Below are 17,879 nucleotides of genomic sequence, written 5' to 3' on the forward strand. Positions count from 1 at the left end.
AGTACAAGATAACATGTTGTAATTGTAACAAACACTTTGTTTGAATAACATGTTTGTGGCTATCGTAAGGCAGTTTACAGCATGGCCTCACCAGGGATCCCATCTTTAAATCTGGCTGACTGCCCCTGCCTTAAAAACAAACAAACAACTCTTTCTTTGCAATGCATTTTGGACTGTTAGGAGACAACTTCTATGCCAAATATGAGAAATGAGAAAATTAGAGTCCAAAGGGTCTTATTCTCAATTATTGTTATCTTTTTCTAGACTGGTGAATTGGCAAAGATACTGTTGACTGAAGCAACCCACCTTAAACATGTCTGCTCATTGTGTAGGATTCAATGACTTAATTATGTCAGTTAATATCACTTCCAAATTACTATTGTATTGAGTTTGATCAACTCAATTTTTCTTGCAAATTAAGCAAATTCTACATTCTACATTTTTTTATTTAGATGTAAAAACAAAAGCCAAGCCAATCATATGGTTAATTTTGATTGCTATCTCTAGGGCCAGAGGGGACTGTCAAGCTGACTGGGCAGCTGGTAGGCCCACTTATTCATTCATAGAAGATAGACCCTGCACTCCCAGTCACTGTCCTCCACACAACAATCTGTCTTCTAGGACTAAATTAGAAGTGGTTTTAGCATATAATTAGCTGTGTAGTTAGATTGTGCAAGTATATGAAGAACAAAGCACACAAGAAGGCCCAACAATATATGCATCCTATTATTTGTGTTCCATGATTCACAAAGAACAATACATTTTCTAAAAATTACACTATTCAAAGGAACAATATTTTAATTTTACATGAATCTGCAAGAAACAACATGCATAGATACTGCAGTGCAAGCTTGTCAACCTAACATCACTTTATCAGGCTTGGATATAGGAACATACAAGGTACTGGATACAACTTGAAAAACAAACTAGGTCAAAACAGATTTTTCACATTATGCCATACATAAATTCCTTTAAGCTATTAGATATCTAGAAACCTAAAATCCAGGATTTGACTATAAGGTTCCAAAATGTTTGAGACTTATGGCTGATTCAGGCGTTACCTTCCCTACCCATCTGGGCACTGCTGTAAATGTCTTGCCACTGTGGTACTCCATATGGAAGTTGTAACATCTAAACACTTTATGCAACCATACTTTCTCTTGTGGAACAATTTAGGTGTTTGAGGTCCTATGACTCAATCAGGTTTTTGAGGTCCTTGGACAATGGGAAGTCTCAGTTGGGAGCAAAACAGTGTGGAAGAAGAATAAGCATGCTATGATAGGTGACCATTTACTCATCTTTATATCTTATATACATAACATTTATTAAAGCCTTTTTTGTAGATTACATTTGCATTTCTTCCACAAGTCATCCTGATCAGCTGTGTTTTACAGACTGGGTGGGCACTTTTGATTGTTTTGTAGGCTACTATTTGCCTTAGTGGTGGCCTTGCTAGATGCCTGATTTGTAGGTCCCTTTATTGTTTATATCCTTGGAATCTGAATTCATATCTATATTATCTAAGCTTTGAGAATGGAAGTCTAAAAAGAGGCTTTTATGGCATCCTCTGGGATAAATCTGTGTCCATCTTATGGGGATTTTCTCTCTGTAAGAGAGATTAAATCAGTTGATGCAAAGCATGTTGTATCATGAACACTTTCTGTACCCATCCTCTGTGTTGGTCCCCACACCCCATTCTGGCCTGCTCAGAACCTTTAGATCAGTCTACTACATTCTGTAATACTATAACATATAATACTGTAACATCATCTGCAATGCTGTTCCTATTCAGGTGACAACCGGGAACATTATTGCAGTCATCTCTATAGAGCCATGGACCTGGCCTCTGAAAAAGCCATGTTTGTTTGTTTGTTTATTAAATCTATAGCCCGCCCAAACTTATGTCTCTGGGTGGCTAACAACAATTAAAACACATATAAAAGTTAAAATAATACAATAATTTAAAAACCATAAAATTAACAAACACTACTTTTTAATGAGAAGGCTTGGGTAAAAAAAGGGTTTTCAAATGTTTTTTAAAAATAGCCAGAGATGGGGAAGATCGTAACTTGGCAGGGAGCGCATTCCACAATCTCGGGGCAGCGACCAAGAAAGCCCGTCTCTGTGTGACCACCAAACGAGTTGGCGGTAACTGGAGACAGACCTCCTCAGATTTCCTGAATGGGTGGTGGGGTTCGTAGTGAAGAAGACGCTCTCTTAAATACCCAGGGCCTAAGCCATTTAGGGCTTTATAAGTTATAACTAGCACTTTGTATTTTGCCCGGAAACCTATTGGCAGCCAGTGTAACTCCATCAGTAAAGGAGTAACGTGGTCTCTCCGAGATGACCCAGAGACCAACCTGGGCAATAATGGGAGTTGGTGATGCTGATATTTGATGATGATGGTATCCTGGTGCCCTGGAATCTTCTTTATATATAATTCTCCTAGACAGACCTGTTACTAATCCCATGTGTGGCAGCTCTCACAGGAGTTCACGAGCAACTGCCGATTAGTGACAGGGACGGCCAGCTGGGGACAAGCGGCGGCCCGTCTGCGGAGGAGAAGCAGTGACCCAGGTGGCCCCAAGGGAAAAGCGGTGTGGAGGAGAAGGGGTGGCCAGGCCGGCTGCTGAGGGAAAGTGAACTGGGGTGGGGTGGGAGCGCAAATAAGAGGAGAGACAGGGAGAACTAGGGGTGCAAATGCTCTGCACCTGGTCAACTAATTCTACTATAATTTTTAACATTATAAAAATTAAATCCACTTTCCCCCCCTGTACTGCACTGGACTGGACTTGCAAGGATTGTAGATAAACTCACTACATAGTTTAGTTTGGAGATCTGAATTTACAAAGTCATCACACAGATGCTAATGAAGACTTAAGCAATTAACTTCCAACATATTATGTACTTTAAAGTTTAATTATAGCTATTTAATCAGCTATAATATGGGCAAGCATGCAACGTCTATTCTGGAAATAGAACAGTAGTAATAATGAAGAGGTAAAAAGAGTTTTAGCACAAAAATATGGTAAGTACTGCTAAGGGCTCTTTTAAAGTACAATATTTTTGAAAGAACATTGTGTGGAAACTGTGACAATAAAATGAAGCCTTGATGTAGAAGAAAAGTATTGTATGCAGTGGGCTCTCTGATTTTCAGACAGAGGTTGGATGGTCATCTGCCAGTGATGCTGAGGCAAATTAGATTCATGCAAACAGCAGGCAGATGACTTCCAAAATCCCTTCCAACATTCTATGGATTCTGTGATAAATGCTTATTGGTTTGATGTATCGGCTTAATTTATTGGCTTATTTGTTGTACTCAAAATAAGTTAGTAGCTGAAGCTTTGAGAATAGGGAGCAATCTTCTCCTTATGCTTTTTCTATATAAACCACTTTATAAATAATCATAGCAGTAGTAGTAAACGTGTGCTAGGTTTATGTACCTAAAAGTCACTCTTGTTAACATCAATTTGGAGCTGCTGCCAGGCATTTCACTTTAAGGTGACTCGTCACACACTAAACACACTCTGAAAAAAGGAGAAATTATCCTCTTGGGCAGCTAAAATCATATTGTCTAAAGCAGATCAAATTTAAGGAACTCTAATTTTTGTAAGATTACTTGCTTTCAAAGAGGGTAGGTGACTTCTAGCTCAAAGATAGCTAAGAATTAGTCAGCCAGACTCATAGACTACTTAGTTCTACACCCCAGCGGTGTTGTTTGTAATGATGTCATCCATCCTATTCAAGATGGTGGAAGCATGCACGTTTGAGGCATAGCTGGACTAACTTCTGGACTGCCTAACTGATTTGAACCAAATTTGGTAGAGTTGTGACACAAAGTTACAAAGGGACACCTCAACGATGTAGTTTGTGATGATGTCATCCACCCCAGTTCAAGATGGCAGGTGTGTGAACATTTAAGGATGAAGTGGGCTAACTTGTGAAAATGGTAATTATCGGTTAAGATCATAGTGAAAGGAAAGCAGGCAGATTAGTTCTTACTAGAACTTGTTTTTCTTTCACACTTATTTCCAGTTGTTTGTTGTTGTTAAATATGCTGGTGGGGAGGAGAAGGGTCTGAGGCCTGCAGGATAATCTGACATGCTACAGGGATTCCTTGATCAGATGATTGTGCCTGATGGTTACTTTTGGGACTAGGTGTCAGCTTAGAACCTGATAATGTTGTTTCTATATAGCGGGGGTATGAGATGGTTCTGGAAAGTAAGAAAGGGAAAAGATCTCTGTTTCCCTTTTGAGTAGCATCACTGTTTAACTTTACTACTCCACAATTCCTAATCTGCCCATCCAGAAGATTTGCTATAAAGGTCCTTAGGCTGATTCCATCTCTCTTTTCCCATGCCCTCCATTTCAACAAGTACCTATACAGTGTGTGTAAGCTGCTTAATTCCATTGTTCTCAACTACAGATTTTAATTTTATTTATTTATTTTTATTTAATTTATTTATTTAATTTATTTATTTAATAAATATACCACCTGTTAGGGATATAATCTAATAGGGATATAGGCAGTGCAAACAGCCTGCTCAGCTGCTGATTTCCACTAGGCTGGCTGTTTTTTGTTTGTTTGTTTTGTTTGCCAAGTGTGGAAGTTGAGCTGCCCATAGAATATTATTCTAGCCTGGCTGTCTACCCCACCCCAAAGAAAAGCTGGCAACAAAGAAGAAGCTTCCCTTCTCCAGACTTTGTCTTGGAACAAGAAAACTACAAGCAGCAAGTTGTTCTCTTAATCTGTTGTCTGTCCTGCAAGATGAAGGGAACAGGGAAGCTGATCCTGAGGACTGGGAAACCCCAGGAAAGGTATAAGGAATAATGTGGGGGGTGCTTTCAATGAAGGGATAAATGTGGAACTTCCTTTCCTTCCTTACATGAGCAGAAGTGCTGTGCCACTCTCTCACAGACATGCTAGTGGTGAGCCTAATGAAGAAGGGGGAGTTCTAGTATTTTCTTATCTATGTGCCCTCAGTTAGGGTTGCACGTTTTGTATTTTTTCTGTTTCTATTTGTACCAAATCCAAATCAACCCCATTTTGTACTTTGTCTGAAATTAAGCCTTCCGAATCACCCCAGTTTTGTTTTGTATCCGAATTAATCCGAATCTGAATCCGAATTAATTCAAATTTTAAAATGGGTCACATGGTCAAAAGAGTGGGTGGGGGTAATAGTGCCCAATGAGTGGAAGCTACCACAAAAATTTCAAAGTAATTGGGCAAACTGTTGATTTTTGGTGAATTTTTGAAGTTTTCGCGTCTTTCAGATTTTCCCCATAGGGTATTATGAAAGTTTCAGGAAAAGTATAGCTTCACGCATGTGGGGGGGGGAGGGGTGGCCCAGAGTGGAGGGTGGTTGGTGGTAGTGCCCAGTTGGTACAAGGAAGCTAACACAATTTTTTCAGAGGAATTTGGCAAAGGGCTGATTTTTAAAGAATTAATGGAATTACGTGTCTTTCAGATTTTCCTCGTAGGGTATAATGGAGGTTCCTGCAGTCCCATAACTCCACTTGAGGGGCACTGGGGTGGCCCAGAGCAAGTGACGGTGTAGTGCACATAGGGTGCCAACCACCCACATGGGTTGCCAACCCATGAAGTACAGGGTTTTTTTGTTCTAGAGGTGTTCTGAGAGTAGATTCTCTAGTAGCATATGCAAGTGGATTCATGGTTTTTCATTAAAAATCTCATTTGCTACCAGAGAATCTAAACTCAACACCTCAGAAACAACAAAGCCCAGTACCCCAATGGGTTAGCAATCGGGGGGGGGGGGTTTGGCACCCTCTGTGCACTACACCACCACTCACTTTGGGACATCCCAGTGCCTTCTAGGTGGAGTTACGGGGCTGCTGAAACCTCCATTATTCCCTATGGGGGGAAATCTTAAAAGACGTGTAAACCTCAAAAATTCCTAAGAAATCAGCCCTTTGCCCTATTTGGAATCTGGGTGCACCACCCTTGGGGCACTGCCACCCAACCCAGTGTTTTGCCTCTGAAGCCCCACATAAACAAGTTGAAAGAGTGAAGAGAATGATGAGCAACAACGACACTGAATTTTTTGGCACAGTTATTTGAGAATTTTGCAGCAGGTGGGAGCCTGTCCCTGTGGCACTAGCACAGCAGCACAACCCATTTGTGGATTCAAGCAATCTTTCAATAAAAGCACTCCCTTCCCATGGAACAGTGACCACAGGTCATTTGAGATAGCAAGATAGACCAATGAGCCAGAGTGGTGTAGTGGTTAGAGTGCTGGACTAGGACCAGGGAGACCTGAGTTCATATCCCCATTCAGCCATGATACCAGCTGGGTGACTCTGGGCCAGTCACTTCTCTCAGCCTACCCTACTTTAAAGGGTTGTTGTGAGGAGAAACCTAAGTATGTAGTACACCGCTCTGGGATCCTTGGAGGAAGAGTGGGATAAAAAAGTCAATAAATAAAAATAAAATAAAACTGCCTTGGTACTATGGAACAGCTTCACATGTTCATTTAACTGAAGTGGAGTGAGCCATAGCCCAAACAAATCAGCCTACTGTTCAGAATTGTTGGGATTTATCATCACTGCATTTAAGAAAGTGCAAAACCATGGATCATGGTTACAAGAAAGAGAGAAGCAACTAACTAAGATTCCTGGGGATGTCAATAGATTGACAGGGATATTCCCCACCCCCACCCCTTTTGTCTCCTGTAGTCCCATGTGGATGACCTGTCCCTGCAATGACAAAAGTTGTGAACCACTGGCTTAGACATCATGTCCCACCAAATTACATTGTGGCCTAAATTACATTAGACTGCTCAACTTGGGCAACAAAACTTAGACACCACTATAACTTCAAAAGAGCCCTGAGCAAGTCAAGATATTCTTTCTAAACCTTTGGAAAGGAAAACCTGTGTAATTTCAGAACTTTCCTAACCAGCTTCTCAAAAAGCTTCTCCACACAATTTATACCATGGCTTTTAGCAAGAGCTTTGGAATTGCATTGAGCTCCCAAACATATTTGGGTATTTCTGTCTCAAAATGCTGTCTTCCCTTTGCAATGTCAGTTTGCATTTCAATCACACTGAATACAACACATACTTAACTAAACCTGCTCAACAGCTTTTTGCATATCTTATCTTCTGCTAATCACTCAGTGCCTCAGCTGGAGTGGAGAGGGTCAGAGAAGTCAATTTCAATTGCAATGCTTTTCCAAAGAACAAAGCATTATGTCCGAAACACAGTCATTTTGATTTGGAAACAAAAATCTGTTTTTTAATTCTTGATTTTGTTTTGGTTACAAAACCTCTGAAATTGCCATTTTTGAGCAAAAAACGTTTTGTACCCGAATCAAAATGCACAAGCCTACCCTCAATGTACTATAGAGTTTGAGAAACAAACACAGGGTAGTGGTTGTTTTTGAAGGTTTTATGATATTCTTTTTCTTTTAGTTTACAGACTTTGCTTCAGCATGTCTAGGAACTTGCCCAAATATTTAGAAATCATGTGTTCCAATAGATATCAACTTGAATTTGAAAAGGCACTATTGATTACAGAAGTGCTGGAAATTGTTTCTATTGTATTTATAATTCCAGATCTAATTATGTGAACTTGAATGAGAAATATATTATTTTATTATATATTAACATATTTAATATATATTTAATAAAATATGTCCGTTACTCTGAAATAGTTTTGTGATTCAATGTTACAGAGTCATATATGGTGATAATAGTGGGCCTATGTATACTGCAGACTTAAACAGGAGTAAGTCGTTCCCTTTTCAACAGGAATTCTGCGGATTGCAATTCTTCTGATGAATTAACATCAGTACCAATTAAGGTTTCCAGGATTTTGGGGAAGCCATGATCTAATGTGGCCAAGGGGGAAAATGCAACATAGTCTTGTGGCAGAGATATGCAGATTCTGTACTGATGTTTCATGTTCGTTTTGAGATATGGAAAAACTGGTATAGTTTTGATAAAAGCTAAACCTGAATTCTACTATACTAAACAATTCAAGTTCATGATCAAAAGGTGAAAATGACTTTCATCTTACAGTTCTGCTTTTTGTGCGACAGTTTTAACACCAGCTTTTGGCACATATCATGACAGATATGTTTAACAGCATTTCAGATATATATTGTACAGCATCCTCTATTACTTATTTAAATCAAATAATATACTGTAACCACCCATGGTTATTTTCTTAGGGCTAAAATGTCAGATTAAATGCTTTAAAGGTCAGTTCTCTTCAGGTTACTTTAATCAGTGGCCAAAGCAAAGTACTATGTGTTGTTTTGCTGGACTCCTAGCCATTGCTAGTTAAAAGCATTTCCATCAAAATATCTGTATATGATACTGAAAAATAGCATGTTGGTGTGACATTTGTTGCTACGTCATAATAGTTTCAGAGATTTTCCACCTTGAAGTCATGTAGTAATATCTCTGAAATATTTTTTTAATTGGCCTTTGCTTTTTAAAATAGTTTTACTCAGTGACTGACATTTGATTGCACACAACAGGCATACAGTCAAAGGGTGTACACCTGCAGTGGCTGTGCTACCACATTAGCAACATGGGCAGATGTGCAGGGGAGCTTGGATTTTAACTTGTTTAATTTGGTTAATTTTATTAATCTGATTTTATATTGTAAATGTTCTATAAATGTTGTGAGCTGCCCCGAGCAGTAATGTACTGGAGGGGTGGGGTATAAATGTTTTAAATAAATAGAAAGATAAATAAATAAATATTATTGGTTGCACAGAGCACTTCTGTGGGAAGGGGAGATGGATGAAAATCCCCCATGGACGACTTCCTGCTGCTCAAGTGGGAGTATAGCTACTAGGGATGTGTGAACCAGTTTGGGGGTTCAGTTCAGGGATTCAATGGTTCGGTGTCAAACCGAACCCACCCCCCACCCCCAGTTCCATCTGGACTGGGACTGAATCCCCCTGCCAGTTCGCAATTTTAAAACAAAATTATTATTATTTATTTACCTCTAGCCCCTTCGGGGGGCTTCCTAAGTGCTATGGGGTGTCCACGAAGGTTCCCCCTCCCCCTGCTGGCCTCAGTAATCACCGCTGCAGCCCTTTTTTACCCCTGATTTTGGCCTGTTCGGGCCTCTGTAACTCAGTATGGCGGCCATGTTGCCTGCCACTGTGCATGTGCAAATGGCCTCTGCGAGGCCTGGCACGGCTTAGGGCCTCACAAAGGCCATTTGCACATGCACGGTGGCCATTTTAAAAAAAATTAAGAAAATGGCCCTCGAGCATGTGCAAATGGCCTCTGTGAGGCCCTGGGCCATGCCAGGCCTCGCAGAGGCCATTTGCATATGTGTGGTGGCAAGCAACATGGCCACCTCACCGAGCTACAGAGGCCAGAATGGGCCTACACCGGGTTCTGGCGGTGATTACCGAGGCTGGTGGGGGAAGGGGAACCTTAAAGGACCACCCTGTGGCCCTTAGGAAGCCCCCCGAAGGGGCTAGAGGTAAATAAAAAAATTGTTTTTAATTTTAAAAAATCATGAACCACCACCCCCTGACCAAATCGAATGGGGGGGTGGGTTCAAAGGGGGGCCGGACCTAACTGGTCTGGTCAGATTCGCACTCGAACCGAACCGGGCCAGCTGGTTCCATGCACACCCCTAATAGCTACTGTGGACATGCATTATTTGGCTTCATACACAGAGCAATAGCTGGGTTTATGCTCCAGTAGTTCTTGGTGCTTCCAGGTTCCTACACTTCAGGGATCAGAGGAGTGGATGAGGTAATGCTGCATTAATTTGAGTCAGCTTGAACTGTCTGCAACATAGTTTCTGTGGAGACTGGGGAGGGAAATCCCCAATATGTTTGAGCCACTAGAGGGATGTTCTTTTTTATTCTTCCTGCCATTAATGTTACTAGCCACACTTGCTATGCTATTTTTGATGCTTCATTATACCCTTCAAATATAGCCACTTAGCTACTCTCTTCCCTTAGCCTACTTGGAAGAGAGATGGTGTTTGCTGTCTATGTGTCTGTGTGAAAGGTTATTCTGGCAAGCCACAGAGACCTCTTAATGTTACACGTGTAATGGCAGAACGCAGGATTGTGAAGTTCCCAAGAAATTAAGATGTTCAGATAAATTTCCTGGATGCTTCACAATTCTATATTCTCTCACCTATTTTGGCACACACTGCAGTTCTGCAAAAATATATATCCAAAAAAGCATTTATTATAGAAACAAATTAAGAGTCTGAACCCAAATAAAGTACTAGGACAAATGAGGTGCAAAACTGAATTAAACAAATGGTGGTCTGGCTGCATCCTGCCTAACACAAACCGTAACAAAGAAGTTACTATATAAGTGCAAATAAAAATAATGTACACATAGTGATTGTATCATTTTAAAAGATTCCTGCAGAAAGCTCACGGTTTACTTTGGCTGATTAATTCCCCAGTAGCAAGGAGGAGGTTCTAAAAGTGTTTATAAGCACTATCACATTCCTTTTCTAAATCAGAGTGCTCTTGAGCTATGAGCTTATTCAGAATGTTGCTAGTTTTGCTGATGTAAAAACCAGTGGAAAGTCACTGGTTTTCAACATGCAAATAGTGTGGTGCTTTCTTCATACTTTCTTTGTTCAATGTATACCCTACTTTAACTTTGTAAAAGAAACTTTAAACAGAAAACATGAAAGGTCATAAAAACAGTAAAACATCAAAATCCAAACAAAGCAAAATGAAAAGCAAAAATATCAAACAAATCTACAAAATTTACAGCTGCAAAAGGTATGCAAAAAACTCATAACCCTAAGATTTCATTAATCCAACAATCACAAAAATAAATCAACAGCAAAGCAGAAAATAAGCAGTGTCTGAAGATCACCTTAAACAGCCAGCCAGTCACTGGGGCTAGACAGCCCTTGTTCTGAAGGGCATTCCCAAATGTGGAACTACCTTTGAGAAAGCCCTGCCCTTGTGACACCCTGATGCAAGAATAAGAGTCATGTTTACCACTTCTTGATGTGTCAGCTACCTAATTCCCTGGAGATATCATACCTGACCACAGTCAATGATAAAATATAAACCTCTAGACTTGCAGGAAGTCAAATACTGAGTGCAATGCGACTGAAACATTTTGAATCTGTTTTTTTTTTTTAAAGGCTTGTAGGTTTTAAAATTTAAAATACGTTCAGTTTATGTGGCATATTGCCATATCTGAAAAATTGACCCATATAATCCACCTTCGAGTGGGTCAAGCGAATTCTAATTATTTTTTCATGATATGGTCAGATTTCATTTTGTTCACAAATCAAGATAATTTCAGTCATTCTCCTCCATCTAATTATTTACATATCTGGAAGGATGGTTAATGAATGTCATTATGTATCAGCTTTATTATTCATGTTTGTAATTGATTATTTATTTATTTATTTAATTAATAAAATTAATTAATTAGCTTTATTATTCATGTTTGTAATTATTGTAATTTAAAAAAAATATGTTTACCCTTATATAGTGAATCCGAAGCAGCTTACAAACAAATTCATTAGCTGTCATCCTAACGAAACCAGTGCTTCTTATGAAGATCTGCACTTTGTGTGTGCTGGTACTGCCCTCTGCACTAATACAGCAGGCACAGAAGGGGCAACAGCAGAAAAGGTCCTCCTGCATGTCACCTCAAACTGTGCTCTAGAGGGTGGTAGAATGCACAGGAGAGCTTCTCTACCTGATCATGTGGCATGGACAGAAATATGAGACAAGAGGACAAAAATGCAGTTACTATCTGATGTGGTTAAACCTCTATTTTGGATTAAGTTTCAGTTTTGTCACATTAGTCCTTCACAGCTGGCAGAAAACAGTTCAAACTTGCCACTACCTGCATAGAATCTCCTCAGCCCAAATCTCCAGATGACTTTCATATTTTGAAAGTAACATTTTTGTATATATGTATATGTATTGTATGCATGTATTTGTTGTACCCTGTGGAATATACTTTTAAAAATTGTCTGTCTTCAGAACCCATTGTGTTGTTTTGCATACACTCCATGACCAACACAAGCTTCTGATATTCCATATGGCAGGATTATAAAGATGGCTAGTTTTTAGTCTATCTGTTGGCTTTCATATAATTTATTAGAGAACTTTATGTATTGCTCTCTAAATAAGATCTATCCTTATTGTCCACCTAATCGATCATCATGTTTTCCTTTAATTCTTGTTGCTGGCCAGCCTCTATTCCTATTATTCTATTGGTTAAGCAAAATAATAGCTGCTTTATCTCTAAGCTGGAAATGGAAGGGAGTTCAATCAATCAATTTATTACAGCCATAGGCCATAAAGAGAACATACAAAGATTAAAACAAGATTAAAAACACAATATGCCAACAGTTATATAATACATAATAATCAGGACAAAACAATAGCTCCTGTGAATTAAACAAGATCTTAGTCTAATAGCGACATAAAAGAATTTCGCTGCCACCTTAGTAACCTCATTATTTTGATCCTCAAGACAGAAATTCAAATAAAAGGAGTCAGCTCTTCCTGGAAATTGCTCTAACTGAGGGAATATGAATTCTTTCCTAGTAGGAAGGGAGTTGCAGAGGGAAAGGGTTCTGATTGCTTGGGATTTGTAATCCCACTAAGGGTGGCTAACAGTGCTTTAGTTGATGGGTAATTTCTTAAAAGCAAAGATAAACCACATAAATGTACCCAAGAGAGGTCCAACAAAGATGAGAAAAATCCTGTATATACATATGAAATGGGACACAGAAACATCTAATGTTTCATTATTGCACATTGAATACAATATTTCAATATTTTACCCATTGACTCTGATCCAGTGGTTCTGAGTGTGGAGCAGCTAGGATTGTGTCTATGGAGCTCTTATTAGGCAAAATTTTCAAGAACAAAGAAGAAAAGCTGAAATCCTGCCACTACGAATATATCCATATTGCTTTTCAACAAAAGTGCTTAAAGCAGTTTTACCCAGAAAAATAACCCAAATGGGCTCACAATCTAAAAAGAAATATAAGGTAGACACCAGCAGCAGCCACTGTGCTGGGTTTTCCATGGGGACAGTTGCTCTCCCTGTGATCCATATAAGAGACTCATCACTTAAAAGATGCCACTTTGCTAGTTAGAAGAGGCTACTCAGTTGAATAAAGTGGGGAACTCTGCAAGTGTAACCTGTTGGTGCATGCATGATTTCACACCTAGCTAGGAATATCAGAGGTGCTCTAACCTCCAGGCCTTGGGGTCCTAGTCTGTGGCCTCCAAGGTTGGGGGTGCTTCCAAATGGCCGGGGGGTCTCCAGTAGCCACCTGTGCCCACCCCACCAAACCTCCATTCCCCCCCCCCCCCCAATTACAGCCTCCGTGTGGCCGAGGGATGGCTGCTGCGGGGTGAGCGGAGCAGTCCTCCACTCTCCCCTATACTCCCTCTGGAAGTGGCCGGAGCGATTCTGGGCCTGTCAGCTCAGGCCAGTGTCTTCTGCCAACTGCGAGCCACGCCTGCACAGTTGAGAGATAGTTGCAAGCCCATGCCTGTGACAATCTCTCAACTGTGCAGGCACGCCTCACAGTTGGTAGGAGACGCTGGCCCAAACAGACTGGCCCAGCGCTGCTCTGGCTGCAGCCACCGTAGGGGGGGATAGGGGAGAGTGGAGAAGGACTGCTCTGCTCACCCCCCGGCAACCAGCCTTCGGCCATGCGGAGGCTGTAATTGGGAAAACATGTGACGTGCACGATAGGTGCACACGCAGCAGCTACTTCCACCATTTCTTGCTAATGACGGGCAGGGGCGTCAGGGAGGAACGCTGGCGTCCCCAAAGCTTTGTTTTAAAACTGAGCACCGGAATGGGAAAAGCGATGGGAGGGGTAAATACAGCCCCGCCACACTTAAAGCGAGATTTCTCTCGGCACCAAACCGCACCTCCACAGTTCCGTGCACATCCCTAGTTGGAAGCAAGCAACTGCTTATTTATAGCTTGCATATGTGTGAGTAGAAATACTTATACCACTGTGATCTGGTTGATATCTAAGGGGAAATGAGACATTTGTAGGAGGCTATAGCATCCCTATTTATTCCTTTTGGTGATGGCATCATTAGCATGCATTTGTTCACCCACAGTACTGTTTGGAAAGTCATTGTTTTCCAAGGATTATTTTAAGAACCATGATATGAGAAAATCAACATCTTGCTTTCTCTCTGGCTCTCATCAAAACTTCCTGCTATTTCTTCCTGTTTGCCGATATAATTAATGAGTTCCCCTGAGATGTGTAAAGAATGGCATTGTGGTATTGCATTTATGTTGTCAATTAAAAATATAATGAGAGCCTCTCAGTGGTTATGTCAAGTCCAGATGTGGTGCCACTTATCAGCTCCTCTTTTGACTTTTAATGATCACATATAGCATGTAGGGGTGTCTGCTGAGGATCAGCTTGTTCTTGTTGTGCGTTTATAAACCAAGAGATCTGCATACAGCACTTTCAAATGCCAGCAAAATTTCCGCCAGTTTGATATTAAAACTGAAGGGGAAGGTTGCTCTTGTCAAGTTACACATTTGGTGTCAACTTACATCTTTCGACTGAGGGTATTTATTTGTAAGACTATGCAAAGAGAATCTTGCATTTGTTTTCACAGAAGGTCGGAAGTAGACCGTTCTTCCTAAAAATGGGCAGCTGAAATCATTTTGCGCAAATGAATTCTGGAAATTAGGCACAGTCATAAGGTCAGAGCTGGCACTGACCCATCACTCTCTGCTGGAAAGCAACATGTCTATGTTATTACTTTATTTTTTGGAGTAGTTTTCTGCCTGCCATCTTACTGGTTTAGCATTTCCAATCCAACTTCTGGAAAAATGAGGGAACTTTTCTGCAGGCGCCCAATACAGCAAGTAAATCCAGGACACCAGTAGTAAGAATAAATGCAGAAAGAGAGAGAGAGTGTGTATAAAAGCACACCTCTTGCACACATGTATGACACATGTGTGAATACACATTCACACCTGTATTATCCTAACTATCCTACTGTATCTTTTGGCATTTACATTAATTTTTAGAAGCTGCTTTTCTCCTCTAGCTTTGGGGAAAAGGTCTTAACCAGTTGTTGTACAGCATAATAGTTCATGTGTTTATACTATGGCTTGATACTTGGGGCTTATAGTGTAGTATAGAAAATTACCCTCTGTGTTTATATAACTGCAACCTGACTAATCAATTTTAAATAAATATTAAAATATAAGAATGCTGTGGTTAAAAATGAGAGTTAACATTATTACAATTTTCAGCTAGGCTGGGTAAGGCAGACATTCAAAAAGTCTAATTTCCTCCACTTTTCCATAGCTGTGGTGCCACCACAATCTGCTCTGTTCTTGAATGTAATTAAGTGAGATGCACTTTATTGTATACAGTGTCAATGAGTTCTACAGATCAGTTGGCAAAATTAATGGTAATGGCTATGAAATCTCTTCCATGTGCAGATATGCCATTTTCAGGTTTGTTAGGAGTTCTTAAATGCTTGGGAGAAATTAGTAGGAATGTGCACAAATCAGTTTTTTGCTATTCGATTCAAGGTCAAATCGAATAAGCCAGATTTGGTTCCAATCAGATTCATTTTGAATCCTTGTGCTGCTTACCCTGTGAGACTTCAGCCTGCTGCCTCTATGAACACCTGTGGGGAGTGTGTGCAAGACTGGGGCCAGGTGTGAGTGACTCAGCAGTTCCTGGGATCACCTGCCTAGCTCTGTGCCTTTATAGGAACACTGCAAAATCTTCTCTCAGCCTGCTAGAAGCCCACAGAGGAGAGGAAGAGCCCATCTGCTTCCCATCCAGTGCTGCCTGGTGTGAGAGACTGTATGTGCTGTTGGCTTCTTCTGCTGTCACCTGCCTGCTCCATGTCTCCCCTGTCAGACTGTGGCCTGCTGCCTCTGTGGGACATCTGTGGGCAGTGTGTGCAGGACTGCAGCTGGAGGAGGCTGGTGGCCCAGTCTTGTCCCATCTCCAGGGAAAAGGAGAAGGTTGAGGGGAAATGGGAAGTCTCTTCTCCTCAGTTGAGGAGAAGGAAAGGGGAAGTGGGTGGGGATGTAGAGTGGCTGTGGTCTATAAGAATGATCCCTGTCAAACTGTCTGAACATTCTATCTATCTATCTATCTATCTATCTATCTATCTATCTATCTATCTATCTATCTAGCATACTTCTATACCGCCCAAAACTTATGTCACTGGGCAGTTTACAATAAAAAAAGAAAAATCAAAGCTTTAAAACAGGTAAACGACAACAAAGAAATTAAAACATTGGTTAAAATAAATGACAGCAAAAAGTTAAAACATTACAACCATTTAAAACCTTAAAACAATGTTTTAAAACAAAGTTAAAAGTATTAAAATGGTATTTAATTAAAAGCCTGGGTGGACAAATGTGTCTTTAAAGATTTTTTTAAAAATGTCAGAGATGGGGAGGCTCTTATTTCAGCAGGGAGCACATTCCAAAGCATCAGGGCAGCAACGGAGAAGGCCCGTCCCCGAGTAGCCACCAGACAAGCCAGTGGCAACTACAGATGCCAGATGGAACTCTCCTGATTTTCTCAATAGACAGTGGGGTTCATGACGAAGAAGACGTTCTCTTAAATACCCAGGGCCCAAGCTGTTTAGGGCTTTATAGGTTATAACCAGCAGCTTGTATTTTGCCCGGAAACTTGTCGGCAGCAAGTGTAGTTCTTTCAATACAGGAGTAATATGGTCTCTCCAAGATGACCTGGAGATCAACCTGGCTGCTGCATTCTGAACCAACTGTTGTTTCCGGACTACAAAGGTAGTCCGGAACATACAGGCAGCCCCGCATGCGCATTACCATAACCCAGTCTGGAGGTTACCAGCATATGTACCACTGTCCTGAGGTTGCAAGGCAACTGTAAAACAAATAATTTATGACACTAGAGGAGTATGAAAGCTCCTCATGTTTAGACAGTGTCATCTAGCAGAATAGGAAGGAATTGGTCTTGATACATTATTAAATATTGAACATTCTTTAATATTATTATTGAATGCTTTCAGGTGAGGGAAGTACTTAAGGGAATCTGTGTCAAAAGCATTTTTAGAGTATTACCAGATGGTGCATTTGGGAGCGTTATCATTAAGCTCATATCCCAAGAGAATGTGGAAACAGCTACTGAATTTAAACGAGGACCCAGTTCTATTAATATGGTAAACAGTATTAAAAACAAGGAAATTAAGGCCATATAATCTAGAATAATCTAATACTGACAGCCTAATATGGGCAGTCTAGAATAATCTAATATGGGCAGACAGTGGGAACTGGTCACTTTAGCCATGTTTTCCGCATATCTTCCAGCTCTGACCCAAAAGTCCAATGGGCTCATTCTAATGCCATTCATACTCCCTATTCTGAAATGGCCCCAGTCTGCTTTCCTAAACCTAAACTAACATAGTCCTGGCTTGTTTAAATCTGGTTAGCCCCCAAGTACTAATTCTGCAAGCTGCTTCAGTCCCATGGGCTATAACTGATGGAACTCCTCATATCTGTGGAAATGCCAACAAAGTACTTGATAACTAAGTCCTATTCAGTCTTGCTTCTCCTTCAGTCTGAGTCTACTACCTGTTCTTGACTGAGCTAGGACTCTGCTCAGGCAGGATCTGGAAGGGACATCAGGTAGCTCCAAGCTGGAAACTCAGCTGATCTCCCATGAGAAATGGGCCTAATAGCATAAGAGGGGTTTTGCTCCAGTGGTTGATTGGAGCAGTTGCTGTGTTTATGGCCGTTTTCTTGTTAATTTGTCTTGTCTCTTTCCTGTGAAAGACTATGTTGCTTAAAGGCACCTTGACTGACTTCCTATGTACTGGCTCCATAAGTATTGGGGAACCTCTATTAGGGCAAGGAGGGTCTCCGGGGACTTCT

General features: G+C 40.7%; 1 protein-coding gene across 13 annotated transcripts in view; it reads left to right on the forward strand.

Moving 5' to 3' along the window:
* Positions 1-17,879, forward strand: part of IQSEC1 (IQ motif and Sec7 domain ArfGEF 1) — a 595,321-nt gene that overhangs the window by 356,927 nt on the left and 220,515 nt on the right. The window lies entirely within an intron of this gene.

The sequence above is a fragment of the Hemicordylus capensis genome, chromosome 2, assembly GCF_027244095.1.
Source record: "Hemicordylus capensis ecotype Gifberg chromosome 2, rHemCap1.1.pri, whole genome shotgun sequence".
NCBI lineage: Eukaryota > Metazoa > Chordata > Lepidosauria > Squamata > Cordylidae > Hemicordylus > Hemicordylus capensis.